The sequence below is a fragment of the Euprymna scolopes genome, chromosome 13, assembly GCF_053919585.1.
Source record: "Euprymna scolopes isolate OS-2025 chromosome 13, ASM5391958v1, whole genome shotgun sequence".
Classification (NCBI taxonomy): Eukaryota; Metazoa; Mollusca; class Cephalopoda; order Sepiida; family Sepiolidae; genus Euprymna; species Euprymna scolopes.
This window is the reverse complement of record NC_136494.1, coordinates 123,851,438-123,867,808: the sequence shown is the minus strand read 5'-3', so window position 1 is coordinate 123,867,808 and position 16,371 is coordinate 123,851,438.

Below are 16,371 nucleotides of genomic sequence, written 5' to 3'. Positions count from 1 at the left end.
GAGGGGGCGATAAAAGGAGCCCTAAAAAAAAAGCTTCTTCACACAAAAGCTTGTCATCTTGCTGCCGTTGACTGGCTATCCAATTGTGCAGTCGAAACAGAAACTCAATTCGAAATACAAAGCATGAGTTCAATTTTGGAACATGGAATGTAAGAACATTGCTTGATAGTGATGATTCTTTCGAGAGGAAGACGGCACTAGTTGCAAAAGTACTGAAACAATACAACCGTGATATCACTGCCTTGTCTGAGACACATCTTTTGGGATCAGGTGAATTGAAAGAAGTTGGCGAAGGTTACATGTTCTTTTGATCAGGTCGGAAAGAGGGGGAGAGGCATAGTTCCGGTGTTGGCTTTGCAATAAAATCAAATATTGCTGACTCTCTGGAGGCTCTTCCTCGGGGCGGTGACGATCGTTTAATGACCCTTAGAATGGGACTCACAGCTGGAACGGGACTGACACTGGTAAGTTGCTATGCAACAATTCTAAATGCAGAAGAGGTAGAAGCCACAAACTTCTACGAAAAGCTTGGTGACATAGTAAGAAACGTAAGCTTTCATGACAAGATCTTACTGATGGGAGATTTCAATGCCCAGGTAGGCTCGGACAGGGAGACATGGGGAAATGTGATTGGGGCTCATGGTATGAGGAAATTAATGACAATGGAATTCGCTTGTTGTCATTTTGTAGTGAACATGGGCTCTTCATTACAAATACTATGTTTCAGCAGCCAAATCGTTGTAAAAGCACATGGATCCACCCAAGGTCCAAGCATTGGCATCTTATTGACTTTGTTATAACCCGGAAAAGAAACAGGAGAGATATTCTTTTGAGTCGTTCATTTCATGACTCGTGTTGGCTGTCGGATCACGCCCTGATTCGATGCAAGACATCACTGAAACTACGACCTAAGGGTAGAAGGCATACAATTAAGATACCAAAGCCATTGAATATGAAAGAACTGAACACTGAAAAGAAAGAAGAATTATCTTCTAAGTTAGATGCAAAGTTAAACGAAATTGTGATAAACAATGATATTGAAGAGTCCTGGAAGAAATTGCGGGATGCCATCTATGAATGTTCAAGCAAAGTACTAGGACTTTCCAAGAGGAAGCATCAGGATTGGTTTGACGAAAATGACATTGAAATTCAGGGTATTTTAGACTGGATGCACTCTTCCCATAGGGCCTGGATATCAGACAAGAATTCTGCAGCGAAGAGGTCGGCTTATCTCAGTGTCAGGAGGGATGTTCGGCGCCGATTGAGGAAAATAAAAGAAGATTGGTGGTCTGCAAAAGCCTCTGAGCTCCAGGCTGCTTTTGATAGGAAAGATGTGAGGGTATTTTATGAGGGTCTGAAAGAAGTTTTTGGACCACAACAATGTGGTACTTCACCTGTTATGGAGGCAGATGGTATAACCTTGTTGACTGGTAAGAATGACATACTTAACCGCTAGAAGGATCATTTTGAAGGTGTGCTGAATTCTTCTTCTGATGTTGACGATGATATTTTCAGTTCTTTGCCTGCAAGAATCCAAATACCAGAACTAGATGTGATTTTTTAATTTTTCTGAAGTTCTCGCAGCTGTAAAACAAATGCTACTTTTTTTCTTTTTTTTTTTTACATGGAGTTCAAGGCCCAATGTCCACTCAGGAATAAGGGTTATTGTGTGTACAGTAATCAAAGGGATAGTGTAGCTATAGTATTGGAGAATTGGTAAGGTGTCATTACTTAGGGGGGGAGGTTCATCAGGAATTTGTTTGTGCTGGACTTGAAGACATCCAGGTTGAAGTCGGGAGGGAAACAGGCAAGCGGAACAGAGTTCCACGGGCGTGCAGTTCTAAGAAAGAAGCTTTGTTCATGGTATCTACGTTTTGATTTAGGCACAGATAGAGAGTGGGGAAAATTATTGACGGTGGTTTCAGCTAGTCGGGTGTTTTTTTGAGAAAGATTTGCAAAGGGGGACCAGAGAATGGAGCTCAGACGAGCACCTGCCATGGAAATAACGATAGCACAATGACAGGCTCGCTACGTCTCTTCTGTGGGAAAGAGGTTGCAGGGTAGAGAAAAGGGCATCCCCCACCAAGCCACGGAGTCTATTTTGTACTCCGTCAAGGCAGGATAGGCTGTTTTTTGCAGCCCCCACCCAGATGTGGCAGCAGTATTCCATCCTTGGACGTACTTGGCTCTTATATAGATAGAGAATTGCATCATTAGTGAGATATCTTCTGGAGTGGTAGAAGGATCCCACCATTTTCCCAGCGACCTTGGCAACAGACTTGATGTATGTGTTCCATTTAAGATCAGGTATAAAGGTCAAACCCAGGAGCTTTTCAAATCCTGGGGCCTCCCTTAGATGAGAGCCATCCATTTCAATTGATGCCAGATGGGGATCAGAGCGTTTATGATGTAGAGATAGGAGCTTGGTCTTAGATGCATTAAAGGTAACCAGCCACCTCTTTCCCCACTGTACCACGCGCTCAAGATCAGAGGAGAGAGAATCAGAGAGAACATCATCATTTACGGCCTTTGATGTGTTGCCGTAGATGATCGTGTCATCAGCATAGATGTCAACGAAAGATTTTAGTATGTGTTTTGGGAGATCATTGATGTAGATCAGGAAGAGAGTTGGGTCCAGTATGGACCCCTGAGGGACTCCAGCATTAATACTGTAGGCCTCTGATTTCTGCCCATCAACAACTACTCTTATGAGCCTATCGGAGAGAAATGACTTAATGATAGAGAAAACATTTCCAGTTATACCGTAGCTGGAAATCTTGTGTAGTAGGCCTTTATGCCAAACCTTATCGAAGGCCTTTGATATGTCGAGAGCAATTGCCCTAGAAATGAAGCCTTTGTCGAGAGATTCGCTAATCCTATGAGATATAACCTTAGCACATCTGCTGTAGATCTAGCAGAGTGGAAAACATATTGCATGTCACTAAGGAAGTTATTTCTGCTGAGGTGGTTGACTACTTCTCTATTTATTGTGGATTTCAGCAACAGGAGACCTATTGGTCTGTACTGAGAGGGGAATGACTTATCATCTTAATTCTTAAATACAGGGCATACTGATGAGGTTTTCCAGGGTGTTGGAAAGCACTTCTCCTTAAGGCAATGCTTAAACAGTTTTGAAAGTATGGAGGCAAGTACTGGTTGTAATTTTTTTAACACTATAATTGGAATACCATCGGGACCAGTTGCTTTAGTGGAGTCAAGGTTCTTGATTAGCTTGGCGACCTCACGCACAGATATTTGTATGTTGCATAGCGTGTTGTCTGTTATAGGAGGGAATATGGGGAGTTGATGGCCTTCGTCACACAGGGTAGAATTTGCCGCAAAGTTTTTGGCAAATAGTTTGGCCTTGTCAGATGCTGTCGAGATGACCTCTGGTCCATTGATTATGGTTGGGATAGAACGCACGTTTCTGTTCAAGATTCTATTTGCTATTTGCCAGAACTGGTGGGAACCAAGCCGCTGCTCAGCTACTTTGGACTTAATGGATTGCGCATATAGTTCTCTTGCATTTTTTATTACTCTTTTACAGTGGTTGCTGGTGGTTCTGAAAGCATCTTTAGTCTCAGTGCATCTATTACGTTGGTAGCTATGGAAAAAGTGATTTCTGTGTGCGATGGCAGCAGCACATTCGGGGGAGAACCCGGAGCTGGCTATTAGATTTTTGTTGGAATTTTTTGGATGGTATGAATTGGTCTATGCCTACAATTAGCCATTCGGTCCGATCTGATACTATAGAGGACACATCCTTTTTAAACATGGAATGGAGAGGGAGATCAGATATGAATGTACGGAAGCTATCCCAGTCCGCCATAGAGTATCGGTATACAGTACGGTGGAGAGGTACGTCTGTAGATTTATTATATTTCATTTTTATCTTAACTGATACGACGCAGTGGTCGGAGGATCCCAGAGGAGATAGAACGGAACATGCGCATTGCTCAGGGGAAGTGGATAGAAAAAGGTCTAGGAGGCTTGCGAACTGACCAGTACTATCGGGCACACGGGTGGGATCGTGGACAATCTGAGTGAGGTCATAGGCAATGGCAAAATCATGACAGAAGCTCCCCTCCTCATCAGTCTTATTTGAGTGGGTCAGCTATTCCACATTATGGACATTGAAGTCACCGCAAATGTGAATGTTAGCCGAGGGATGAGCAGACAGGATGTGGTCAATTTTTTCTGATATACTCTTAAAGACAGTAACTCTACTGTTGTGCGGGCTATAGAGGGCAAATATAAATGCAGTGGTGTAAGCAAGTGCAACCCAGAAGCACATATAAGGTAGATTAGGGTCTTCTCTGGAGATATCCCTGCAACACGAGAAGCCATCTTTAATGTAGGCACATATTCCATGCCCGTGGCGATCTTGGGGGTCAGATTTAGATGTTAGGTTAGAGTATCCTTTAATTATGAACTCATCTAGGGAGGTGGTCGGCCCTATTCCAGTTTCGCTTAGAAATAATATGTCAGGTTTCGTCTCCTGTAATTGGGTTTCAACCTCTAGAAGCTGATGTTGGAGAAGGAGATATGGTAGTAGGGGTCTACGTAGGAGGATGGGATTCTAGGTTTATTCGTTTTTTCTTTTTTGAGATATTTCATGTTGAGGATTTTGGGGTTTGTTGAACAGGTCAGCATACTTGGTTAGAGGAGAACAGAGAGGGAAAGTAAGAGAGGAAAGATAGGAATTTTTTTTTTGTAGCACATGATAAGGTAAAGCCGTAACAATTACCCACTAGTATGGCATCGAGAGGCCCCACCAGAGACTACTGCATGGTCCAGAATCCATTCACCAAATGGCAATGCAGCAGCCCCAGTACTTTGCACCTGCTGATAGGACAGCCTCCTTAGTGGTTAATCCAAGGTTCGGGTCCCTGACTATCTGGCGGTTAATGTCAGCCCAGATGAAAACGTTTACCTCCAGCACCCTTACTAGTGACATGGCCGCAAGGATAGACATAGAGACAGAAAATTTCCGACATCTCAGACTACTGTTCACGAAGTACTACCAACCTGGGAAGCAGCTTTTTCTTCACCCTTTGTCAGAAAAATCACTCATTAGAAATGAGGACTGAGGGACAAAAAAGGAGAAGCAAGAGTTACTGGAGCTGCCGATGACACATCCACTGCATTATCTACTCTCTATTAAAAAAAAGAAAAACGGTAAGAGGGACTTATTTATATCTACTTAGTATAAGTCCTTTGCCCATTCCCAGTTTAGAATAGAGTTTGACGATAGTCTCCCCTCCTATATTAATCCGTGGAAGTTTTTTTTGTTTTTTTTTGCTTTTGGTTCCTCGCGATAGAACCTTCGAGATTAAACTTATAATTACGTTTCAATAATGCAACTTGTGAGGTCAGCTTATGTTTTTAGATTGGGGGCATCTTATTTAAAGGCTAGGTTAGGATAATACCGGACGTATTTAACAAAAAAAGTTTAAAACACGAGTAATAAGACATGATAGGTAATGTTAAGGAGTTTCAATTTTTAGTAAGACTGCAATAAGAGAACAAAGATAAATAAATAAATTATATACTGAGAACGTGTGAAGGTGATGATGGTATACCGGCTGAAATATTCAAGTTTGGGGGGAACACACTTTTGAAAAAACTTTTGGAGTTATTCATCAGGATCTGGGAAAGCAGTTCTGTACCTCAGGATTTCAAGAACTCGTCAATAATCCATCTCCTCAAGAATAAAGGAAAGTGCATTGATTGTGATAACTACCGTGGAATATCACTGCTCTCTGTGGCTGGAAAAGTACTATCCAGGGTCATTTTGAACAGGATAATCATTCATCTAGTAGACAAAATTTATCCTGAGATGCAGTGTGGTTTTAGATCTAGAAGGGGAACCATCGACATGATCTACTGTTTACGCCAAGTTGCAGAGAAGGCATATGAGAAAAATCAGGATCTGTTTGTCGTTTTTATCGACCTAACCAAGGCGTTTGACTCTGTCAATAGAGTCGCACTTTAGAAGGTTTGGAATCCCTGAAAAAATGTTAAATGTAATAATATCCTTTCACAAGAATATGGAGGCATATGTAAGAGCAGACGGAAAGTTCTCTGAGTCATTCAAAGTAAAAACCAGTACGAAACAGGGTTGTGTTATGGCATCTGTGCTCTTTGCCATCTTCTTTTCAATCATGCTCGAGCATGCTTTTAAAGATTACACGCAAGGTGTCCATTTTGAGTTTAGAACTACCGGGGGTCTTTTTAATCATCGAAGATTCAAAGCTAAAACACTAACAAGAAGCAAAATGGTTCGTGATTTTCTTTTTGCAGACGATGCTGCACTCGTGGCCACTTCATTTGAAGGAGCACAAGAATTAGTTGACAAGTTTTCCAATGCCGCAAAAGCATTTGGTTTGACGATTATTATTAAAAAGACAGAAGTTATCTACCAACCAAAGCCCACCCCGTTGCAGCAAGGTGGTGTGAATATTCCGAGACCAGAATATGTGGAACCGCCTCAGAAAATCTAAATGAATAGACAGCCTCTAAAGTATGTTAAATCCTTTGCATATCTCGGAAGTAAGGTGAATTAGTCAGCATCACTTAATGATGAGATATTGAGCAGAATTTCAAAGGCGACTGATGCCTTCGGCAAACTGCGGTCAAGAGTATGGAATGACAGAGGTTTGACTCTAAAGACCAAAATCTCAGTTTATCGTGCAGTGATTGTTTCGATACTCCTGTATGGATTGGAAGCCTGGACCCCATACCGTAGGCAGATTGAGCAACTGGATACATTCTATAAGTATAGCCTTTGTAGTATATGTGGATTAACGTGGAAAAACAAGGCCCCTAACTCAGGATTGTTTGCGAGGTGCGACATTTTAAGTATTGAGGCTTCCTGATAAAGTCTCAGCTTCGGTGGGCTGGTCACCTTGTTTGCATGGATGAAAACCGTCTTCCTAAGCAACTAGCATACAGTCAACTGAAAGAGGGTAATCGAAATGTGGGTCGTCCATTTCTGAGGTACACGGATAAGCTGAAAGACAATCTTAAGCAAGCAGGCCTGAACCCAAAAACCTTTGAAGAAGATGCTGCGGATAGAGAATTGTGGAGGGAAAAATGTTTTGCGGGCATTAACACATACATTGACACACGGCAATCGAATCAAAAAAATCTTCGTAGAGCAAGAGTAGGAACAGCACCGTCCCAGCCTGTATCCTGTGAGTCGTGCGGCTTGGTTTGTGGGAGCAGAGCTGGCCTCGTGTCACACATGCGGCACAAGCATTGAAGGCAGAGTGAAACAGAGCAAATTTTTGGCCCTTATGTGTCGAACACGATGGGAGAGTCCATTATATATATATATATATATATATATATATATATATATATATATATATATATATATATATTATTACTATGTAGTTATACTATATATAATATGCATTATTTATAATTAACGGTTGCAATATCGTGTTAAATTCTATACGAGGTCTACTTAGTAATTAGTCGTCACTCTGCATATATGCTGTTTCTTTATGTAGTCTTACTCTCCACCGTTCTTCTGTCTATGATTTTTCCTTCGTCCCATAAGAGTAGATGATTTTCTCCATATTTGGTCAGCCATATCCGACTTTTTAATCTCTTCACGTATTATTATTTTTTGATGCTCTTCTAACTTTATTTTTAGGGGAAGACATGTCTCACTTTTATATAGGTTGCCAAATTTACATGGAATCTCATACACACAGTTCTTTTTCAATATTTTCTATTGGAGGGTGAGGGGATTGACGCGCCGAAATGTATCTGGAGAGTTGGATCATTGCTGAATACTGTTCTGATGTCATATGAATTACATTTTCTCGAATTTTTCCAACAAGCCATTTATGTATGGTATACAAACTGTAGTGAGTTTTCAGTTGGTGTCTAGTCTAGATTTCTTTGAGTTGATGCCATGCTCTTTGGATAGTTGTTTTAATGAAGGTTTTCTCTTAAACTCTCTATCTCTCCTAATAAAACTGCAAGGACATATTAAATAGCCGATTATTTAGGAATTGTTTCTAAGTTAAACAGACATCTGATGTCCGTTTTAATCATGATTTTTAAAATGGAAACTTTTATTTCAGAATTGAGCCTTTGTTTTCAGATTAATGCTACTAAGACTAAGCTTCTTTCCTCTAACAATTATAAAAATTTTCTCAAGAACCAATTGCCATGACAAATAATACCATTCCTGAGATTTCATCTTTCAAACTCCTCAGTTTAACATTCGCAGGCAACATTAAGCAGAACAAATACATTGAGGATATTAACAAGGCTGCTGAAAAGAATTTGGGCTACCTCTATTGTGCTAGAAAAATACTCTCACCAGAGAGTATCCTATATCTTTTCAAAACCACAATTCGCCCATGCATGGAGTATTGTTGTCACATCTTGACTATTACATCTATCACTAGTCTCAGACAGGGTCCAAAAAGATTCTTAAATCTAATAGGTCCCGCACTATCGGCCCAGCTCCAACCTCTCTCCCATCGTAGCAATGTCGCATCTTTGTACCTGCTTTAAAAGTATTTTAATGGAATGCGCTCTGATGAACTCATAGCACTTGTGCCCCCAACGTATATACTCTCAACTGACCTGACAAGCCGCAAAGTTCAACCCCTTCACTGTTGAGATCCCTAGATGCAGGAAGAAGAATAAAAAAAATTGATTAGATTGTTGTCATTTTCTTCATGATGTTGAGTAATGGCGTCGGGCGACACTGGAATGGACATATCTGGGAATTAAAGTTACAGAAATCCTGAACGATATCAGGTTTCTCAAAAATAGCAAGTGGGAGGAAACGTTCCAATTTTTGACCTGGTATGTAGAAAAGAAAGATGTCAAATGCTGAACAGAGGAATAGTAGCTGTAATCATAATAAAAGCAAATGGTTTAGGGTTAGTTGGACAGACCGAGAAGACAGAAAGTTACAAAGGTCAATCTCTGTTCACTACGCCACGTCCCCCCTCTCTCTCTCTCTCTCTCTCTCTCTCTCTCTCTCTCTCTCTCTCTCTCTCTCGTTACACAATCAAACACATCGGTTGTCAAATAAAGTAGTTTCGTTTTTACAGAAGAAAAATCCTGTCATTTATTTGATAAAATAAATATGTATGCACTGAAAAACGCAGACTTTTATACATACATTTCATTTTCATTCTAACAATGAGAAATTACATATAATTTTTATCTACCTTTTATTTGTGTCTGACTTGTCCCTTTTCTGGTTGATCATTACCTTTTGAAGAATATTTTTAGCTGCCATGGAAGTAACTAGATTTGATGGAATAGAAATTAAAAATTAAATTACACCCCTTTTGATTTAGTGCATGCGTATTGGAAACGCTACATTCCTGCTAACTAACTGAGGGAAAGACAAGCAGAATTATTTGATAGATTGAACGAGTTCTTCCTGAAAAGTTTCGTCGTATATCATATAGATAAAAGGGCAAATCTAATTCTTGAATCTCTTCAGGAAAAAGAGAGTCCGGTTATTCATCCATCCTCGTGTTGTATACGGATACGTATATGTTTGACAGTTATAAATGGCTCCAATCAAGCAAGTAGATGAAAATAGAGAGTGCCATTATATGCGAACAAAAACTAAAAAAATAAAGGGAGGTAATAAACAAAAGTAAAGGGAAACAATCGATGTTTTCTTTCCAAGCTGAGTGACACTTTCCTAAATTGATTTCATGATTTGATAGATTTCTAGCTTTTTTCATAGATCTTTAATGACTGAAGCATCTTATTAATAGAAACCATTTATGTGCAATATATAAAATTTGAAAATTAATTTGCAATATATCATTCTTATAAAATAACCCAATAATCCATACGTTTTCTGTTGAAAACATTTTCCAATTATTTGACAATAAAATCAAGAAACTTATATATAACATAATAAACCATACAATTATTTTGTCCCTCGTCGTGTGTGCGTGATAGTGCACCTCGTTTAATGGAAATAAGATAAGCACCATCCCTGTGACATGAGCCTGAGCCCAGTGTTGCCACATACACCAAAATATGAATTATGGTGAATGATAATAATACATGCCATCGGACCCAGAAAGAAGATCTGATTATCATGATCGACTGGTGCTCTCTTATTGACTAATCAACAGTCAGCAGCCTACGAATGTTGGTTCCTCTTCAAATTTTAGCAGTAATATCACAGACGAAAAAAAGGTAAGTAACCTCTTTAATTTCAGGCACAACATCAACACGGACGAAACAAAAGAAAGCAGTAACAAACAGACCAACAATCCAAAAAGTCATAGAAAACAGGAGCAAGCCAGGGGAAAGAGGCTATCGGAAATGAATGAAAGATCTATGGGACAAGTTTAATGATAGTCTGGCAATTGAACAAAGAATTGTAGACCAAGCCAGACAGATCCTTCAGAAAGGCTGGTTCTCTGAACTCGGACTGCTAGAAGTCCAATAAAATAATATATCGTATAACAGATCAAGAAACAACCTTTAGTTTAAACCCACTTGTAGAAGACCGCGATACTGACCGACTATGTAAAAAGGAACGGAGGAAGAGGACTGATAAACATAGAAGACTGTGTAGAAAGCAAACAAAGAGATTTGGAAAGGTACATAAGTACAGAAAGATTGATCACTGTAGTGAGAAACACCGTCAAGAAAAGCAACACATGAAACGATGAAACCAGAAACAAAAAGACTAGAAAAGTGAGAAGAGAAAAAGCTACATGAACATTAGAATAATGAAAGTAGAGAATCATGAAAACGAAATCATGAAGGCGAAATTGGAATCAGGGAATGGCTGAAAAGATACAATGGGAAACAAGAATGAAAATAGTTGAAATATTAAGGAAAACCCTTGATTGCAAACACTAACACACATGAGCTACAACCATATAGAAACTGCAACAGAAGTAAAACAAAATCATAGAAAAAAAATCACATAGATTCAAGAAAATTGAAACCAAAACTGAATGGAGGAAGGTTAACTTATAATTACACAATTATACAGTTTCAGTTTTCATGATCTCACGTGGTGTTTCTTTCTGTTTTACGTCTGTAGTAGTTTCTGTATGCCCGGCCAGTGATCAGTAACTCCTCACCCCCCAAATTGTAGCATCGGTATCAACTGGCACCAAACTAAATAGTCGTGAAGGGTCAAGGAGAGCGGAAAGACTGGGGGGAGAAAGCACTAACTAGACCTCTACTGGATGAGTGCGAATAATAATAATAATAATGATAATAATAATAATAATAATAATAATAATAATAATAATAATAATAATAATAAAGAACATTGAAGTTTTATATATATCCATAAGTTCTCTACCCTGTTCCCCATTCCCTCCCATTACTCAAGCACCGCCCCCACCAAAAAAAAAAAGTATGATGCCAAATAGCCAAGAAGGGTCAAGGAGGATGGAATGACCGTTGATAGAGCACTGACCAGACCTCCGCTGGACAAGTGTGAAGAGAACTGGAAAGCTTATGGCCACTTAAATTCCAGTGGAGACCAATGGCCGCTGCTAGCGATAAATCAATCGTAACCAGCTGTTGCGATAATGCAGATTCATTTGCAAATGATATAAGAAGAGATGGAGAGTACTGGAAAACTGGGGAGACTTGTTGTCACCCAGCTTCCAAGGAACACCATAGGTTGTTTTCAAGGAAAGATCCTTTATGATAATAATAATAATACAAGAGGTATCTTCCAAGGTGATTCTCAATCACAACTATTATTCATCATAGCTATGAAGCTCCTTATAAACAGACTAAGAAAGTGTCAAGCTGGATACAAATTCATTAATACAGATGAAAGAATGAAACACTTAATGTACATTGATGACATAAAACTGTTTGCAAAACCAAGAAGGAACTAGAGATGCTTCAGCTAATGGAATTCGGCATGGAAAAGTGTGCACTGCTGATCATAAGAAGGGGAAAACTGGAGGTAACGGAAGGCATGGAATTACCCAACCAAACGGAGATGAAGGCACTAAGTGCACGTGACAGTTACAAATATCTAAGAGTTCGTGAATCAAACGCCTTTAAAGCAACAGAAATGAAAGAAAAATTAGAAAGGAATACCTAAGAAGTGACAAGAAAACTTCTCGAAACCAAATTACATAGTAGAAACCTAATAAAAGGTATAAACACATCGACAATGTCACTTATAATGTACTCTAGGCCGTTTATAGTGTGGGCCAAAGAAGAACTGAGGCAACTTGACCAGAAGACTAGTAAACTATGTACAATGCACTATGCATAAGAATGATATTGAATGTCTTTATGTGAAAAGGAAAGATAGAGCAAGAGGGCTGGTTTGTCTAGAAAACTGTGTAGATGACACGAAAATATAGTTAGAAAAAATGCAGAAAACTCATAGTAAATAATAATAATAATAATAATAATAATAATAATAATAATAATAATAATAACAACACCAATGGCCATTGGCGATTTATTACCACTATTGTTGGAAAAAAATTTGACCTGCTATGGACCTACTAATCCTGCAGGGCATTCGATGAAATTTCCTGATATTTTAAGATTGATTTTGAAAAATAATATTTTATTTGTTAACTGCTATTTTTAAAATATTTTTTTGAAAAATAAATAAAGACTTTTAAATGTATTTTGGGGAGATCATTTCGCTAAGCAAAACTGCCTAAAATAAATAATAATGTAAAAAAGAAAAATATTTATAACTGTAAGTTTTGTTTTAAATAAAGATTACAGAAATAACAAAATGCTTCAATTTATAATATTAGCCAATTCATAATTTATTTAAACTAATTTTTCAACTCGTCAAAAATCTGATTAGATATAAAGATAACGCATGGAGCGAATCTAAATATATTGTGCCGATGCTGGACATAGAGGAAGACATGATCGACATGCATACAAGACCTCACAATCCGATATTCAACAGCATGTTATAATTTTGATCTAGAAAATGTTTCAAATTTAAAACTTTAGCTTAAGTGGTCTTCAGAAGAAATTGAAATTCAAGGAATCTTGCTTAATTTTTGTCTAATGACTATGGATTAAATTGAACATGAATCTGACATATTTTGATTTTAAAATGAGAGGATGTCATCTTTAAAACATTGTAAAATGCTGCAAGGAAACTGAAATTTATGGAAAATTTATTAATTGATATCTAATATCTATTGTTAAAATTTCACAAAAGTTGGAGTTATCTAGATTTTCAGAAAACACTTCCATCTCGTTTTTTGAATAAAAGTCAATTAAATTAAATATTGTACACATTTGGAAACCTTATACCTAGCAGTTCCAAATTCATAATGATCAGTTAATTAGTTCAGGAATGAATCCTGTACACACACATGTTTATACATATAAACATAAACATAGGTGGGGTGTTCAATAAGTAATATCCCTGACCCCCTTCCAGTTATCTGATCTAACTTATCTGAATTATTTTGCCTGTGCAATGATATATATCTCTATGGGTTGTGTGTCAAATAACAGTTTAAACTACGAAGGGTGTGCAATAAGTAATGCCCCTGACCCACTTTTCATAGCAGTAGAGTAACGAAACTTGGCACAGTTATTAGTCTTTCTCTACATAGGAACCACCCAGAGTTATGCATTTCTTCCATCGTTTGATGCAGCTTTGGAGACCGTTTTTGTAGAACACCCCAGGTTTGTCCTCCAACCACGACGTGACTTCAGAAATCAAGGCTACATCATCTGGGAAACGCTTTCCTTTCAAAAACAACTTCATGGCTGGGAAGAGGTGAAAGTCAGAGGGTGCAAGGTCAGGAAAGTAGGGAGAATGGGGGAGGATTTGATAACCACACCCCTGTGCTTCTGATCTGGCAACATGCGAGTTGTGGACTGGATTGGTGTCCTGCAGGAGGAGGGTACCTTTGCTGATCTTGCCCCCGCCTCTTGATTTTGATAACTTCCCTTAATTTCCTCAAAAGTGAAGCATAATAGGCTCCTGTAATTGTGATACTCTTTGCCAGGAAATCTGTCATCACTACTCTGTCCTGGTCCCAGAAGCCTGTGAGCATGACCTTGCCAGCTGAGGGCTGCACCCTTGCCTTCTTTGGAGGTGGTGAGTCCAAGTGCTTCCACTGCATTGACTGGGCTTTCGTCTCTGGATCATAGGGATGAACCCAGATTTCATCCTGTGTAATCAGTCTTTTGAAAAACTTTGACTCATCTTCTTGGCACATCTCAAAATTCATCTTCGAGCACTCGACGCATTCTCGCTTCTGGAATGGTGTGAGCAACCTGGGAATCCATCTGGCAGATACCTTATGCATATGCAAATGGTCATGAAAGATAGTTTTCACAGATCCTGTACTAATCTTGACATCTTGGGCTATTTGACGAATAGTAATGTGCCGATCTTCCAAAATGGCAGCCTCAACTTGATGGACAGATGCCTCATCAATGACAGAAGGGGGGCGCCCAGGTCTGGGAGCTGTTTCCACAGACTTCCGGCCATGTTTGAATTCACGATGCCAGCGTTTTACAAGGTCATATGATGGAGCATTATCACCATAAGTTTCCTTCATTTCATCAAAAGTCTCCTGTGGTGTGCGTCCTTTCAAATACAAAAACTGGATCACTGCTCGACATTCAACAGACTTTATTTCACACCTGACTCAGTTCAAACACCTCTAAAACAGAAACCACAATTAGTTCAGAGCTGTAATTTGCCACATAACCCTTAGAGACATAAATCATTGCACATGGAAAATTTCAGGTAGATCAGATAACTGGAAGTGGGTCAGGGGCATTACTTATTGCACGCCTCTCGTAATTGTGGACTACAAACTGTCTAACTAACCGGCTAAAATAACGACAACTTCTTTGTATTTACTTTCTTGTACAATATATTCTTTTTAACTAAATCGGTTGAGTTTTTCTTATATGACCCTTCCCTAGGGCTACAATACATATTCCTATTGCAACAGAGACACAATGTGTATAATTATATTTGAATCATTTGTGGTATATATTACGTGGGCTTTAGTTCGCAATCAACTTGACCAAAGTGTGCGGTAGAAAGAGTTCCATGAGTTAAATTTACATTTGTGGGGACAGAAAATGGAGGTAAGATCAGAAGATATTTGACAAGATCAACCTGCTTACGTCAGCTCACGTTTGGAAGCCCAAAGAGGGAAATATGTTTAAATATAGAAATAATATTTCTCTATTTCTTTGTCTTTCAGTTCCATTGATGTTTTAATTAATATATCAAGAATTATAATTGTCTGTAATGAACAACGATGTAAGCGGCTCAACGATCTCAGAAAATTAGACTACAAGTTCCACTCTAGTAATGAACAAATCAAGTAAATCTCTCTTATCTTTCAGAGTTCTTATTTTCTTTTTCCACATAACGCCAAAGTTAGATACAATGTAAGTTCATCATGTGAGGAAATACAACTTGTCAAAAAAGGGGGCATTCTAGATGGGGATAAAAATAAAACTTGTCTCGATCTAGAAGGATTTCTATTTAATAACTTTGAGTTATTTGTGATATAATACGATTATACTATTATCCAAATTACGCTCAAGTCTTTCAAAAGTATAAGATGTGAGACGTCGAGGGGGTCGGTAGTCATCCTCTGTCTATCCTACTTGTAACTAGACTAATTAGATATCATCACAATACCACATTTACTCTATAGATCATTCTACTTAAAATATCCTCAACTAATCGAATTTACTTTTATTTATAAATCGATACAATTTAATTGGAATATAATATGGATCATTAAAACAACAAATAAAAAAAGGGATAATAAGACCCTCTCATCAACAATTCAATAAATATTTTTAAAATAAAAAGTTAGTTCGAGCTGGGAGCAGAAGGGCATAGATTGGTTTCATTCATTCCCAGGCAACATTAAGCTTAAGTATTGTTGTATGGCTGGGAAACATTTTTAGAACAATAACAACAATCAACATAAACAAATGAAATATAAGAAAAGGTTTCCTTTACACTGCATGTCCACGAGATAAAATTTTTCTACCAGTTCCAGAAACTTACCGATAGTTTTGTATCAAAAGCTTTGAAAACGTTGGTAATGCTGAACTGCGTGTACTGTGAAATTTTCGTACTGTTCCACGCAATGTAAACATCTTGCCATCGTAATTGCTGAATCCACAGTATTTGAGGTGTGTCAAATTATTAACACGGCAGTTTGTTTCGTCAATAAAATGGGTTGTAAAGGTTGTTTGAGTAGATCTGAAAAGAGTAATATTACAGAACAGCTAGCAAAAGGTAAAACTACCCTTGAAATATCGAAAATGATAGGAAGTTTCCATTAAACTGTGAAGAACTTTGTCATGGACCCTAGAAAGGTGTGTAAGAAAGCTGAT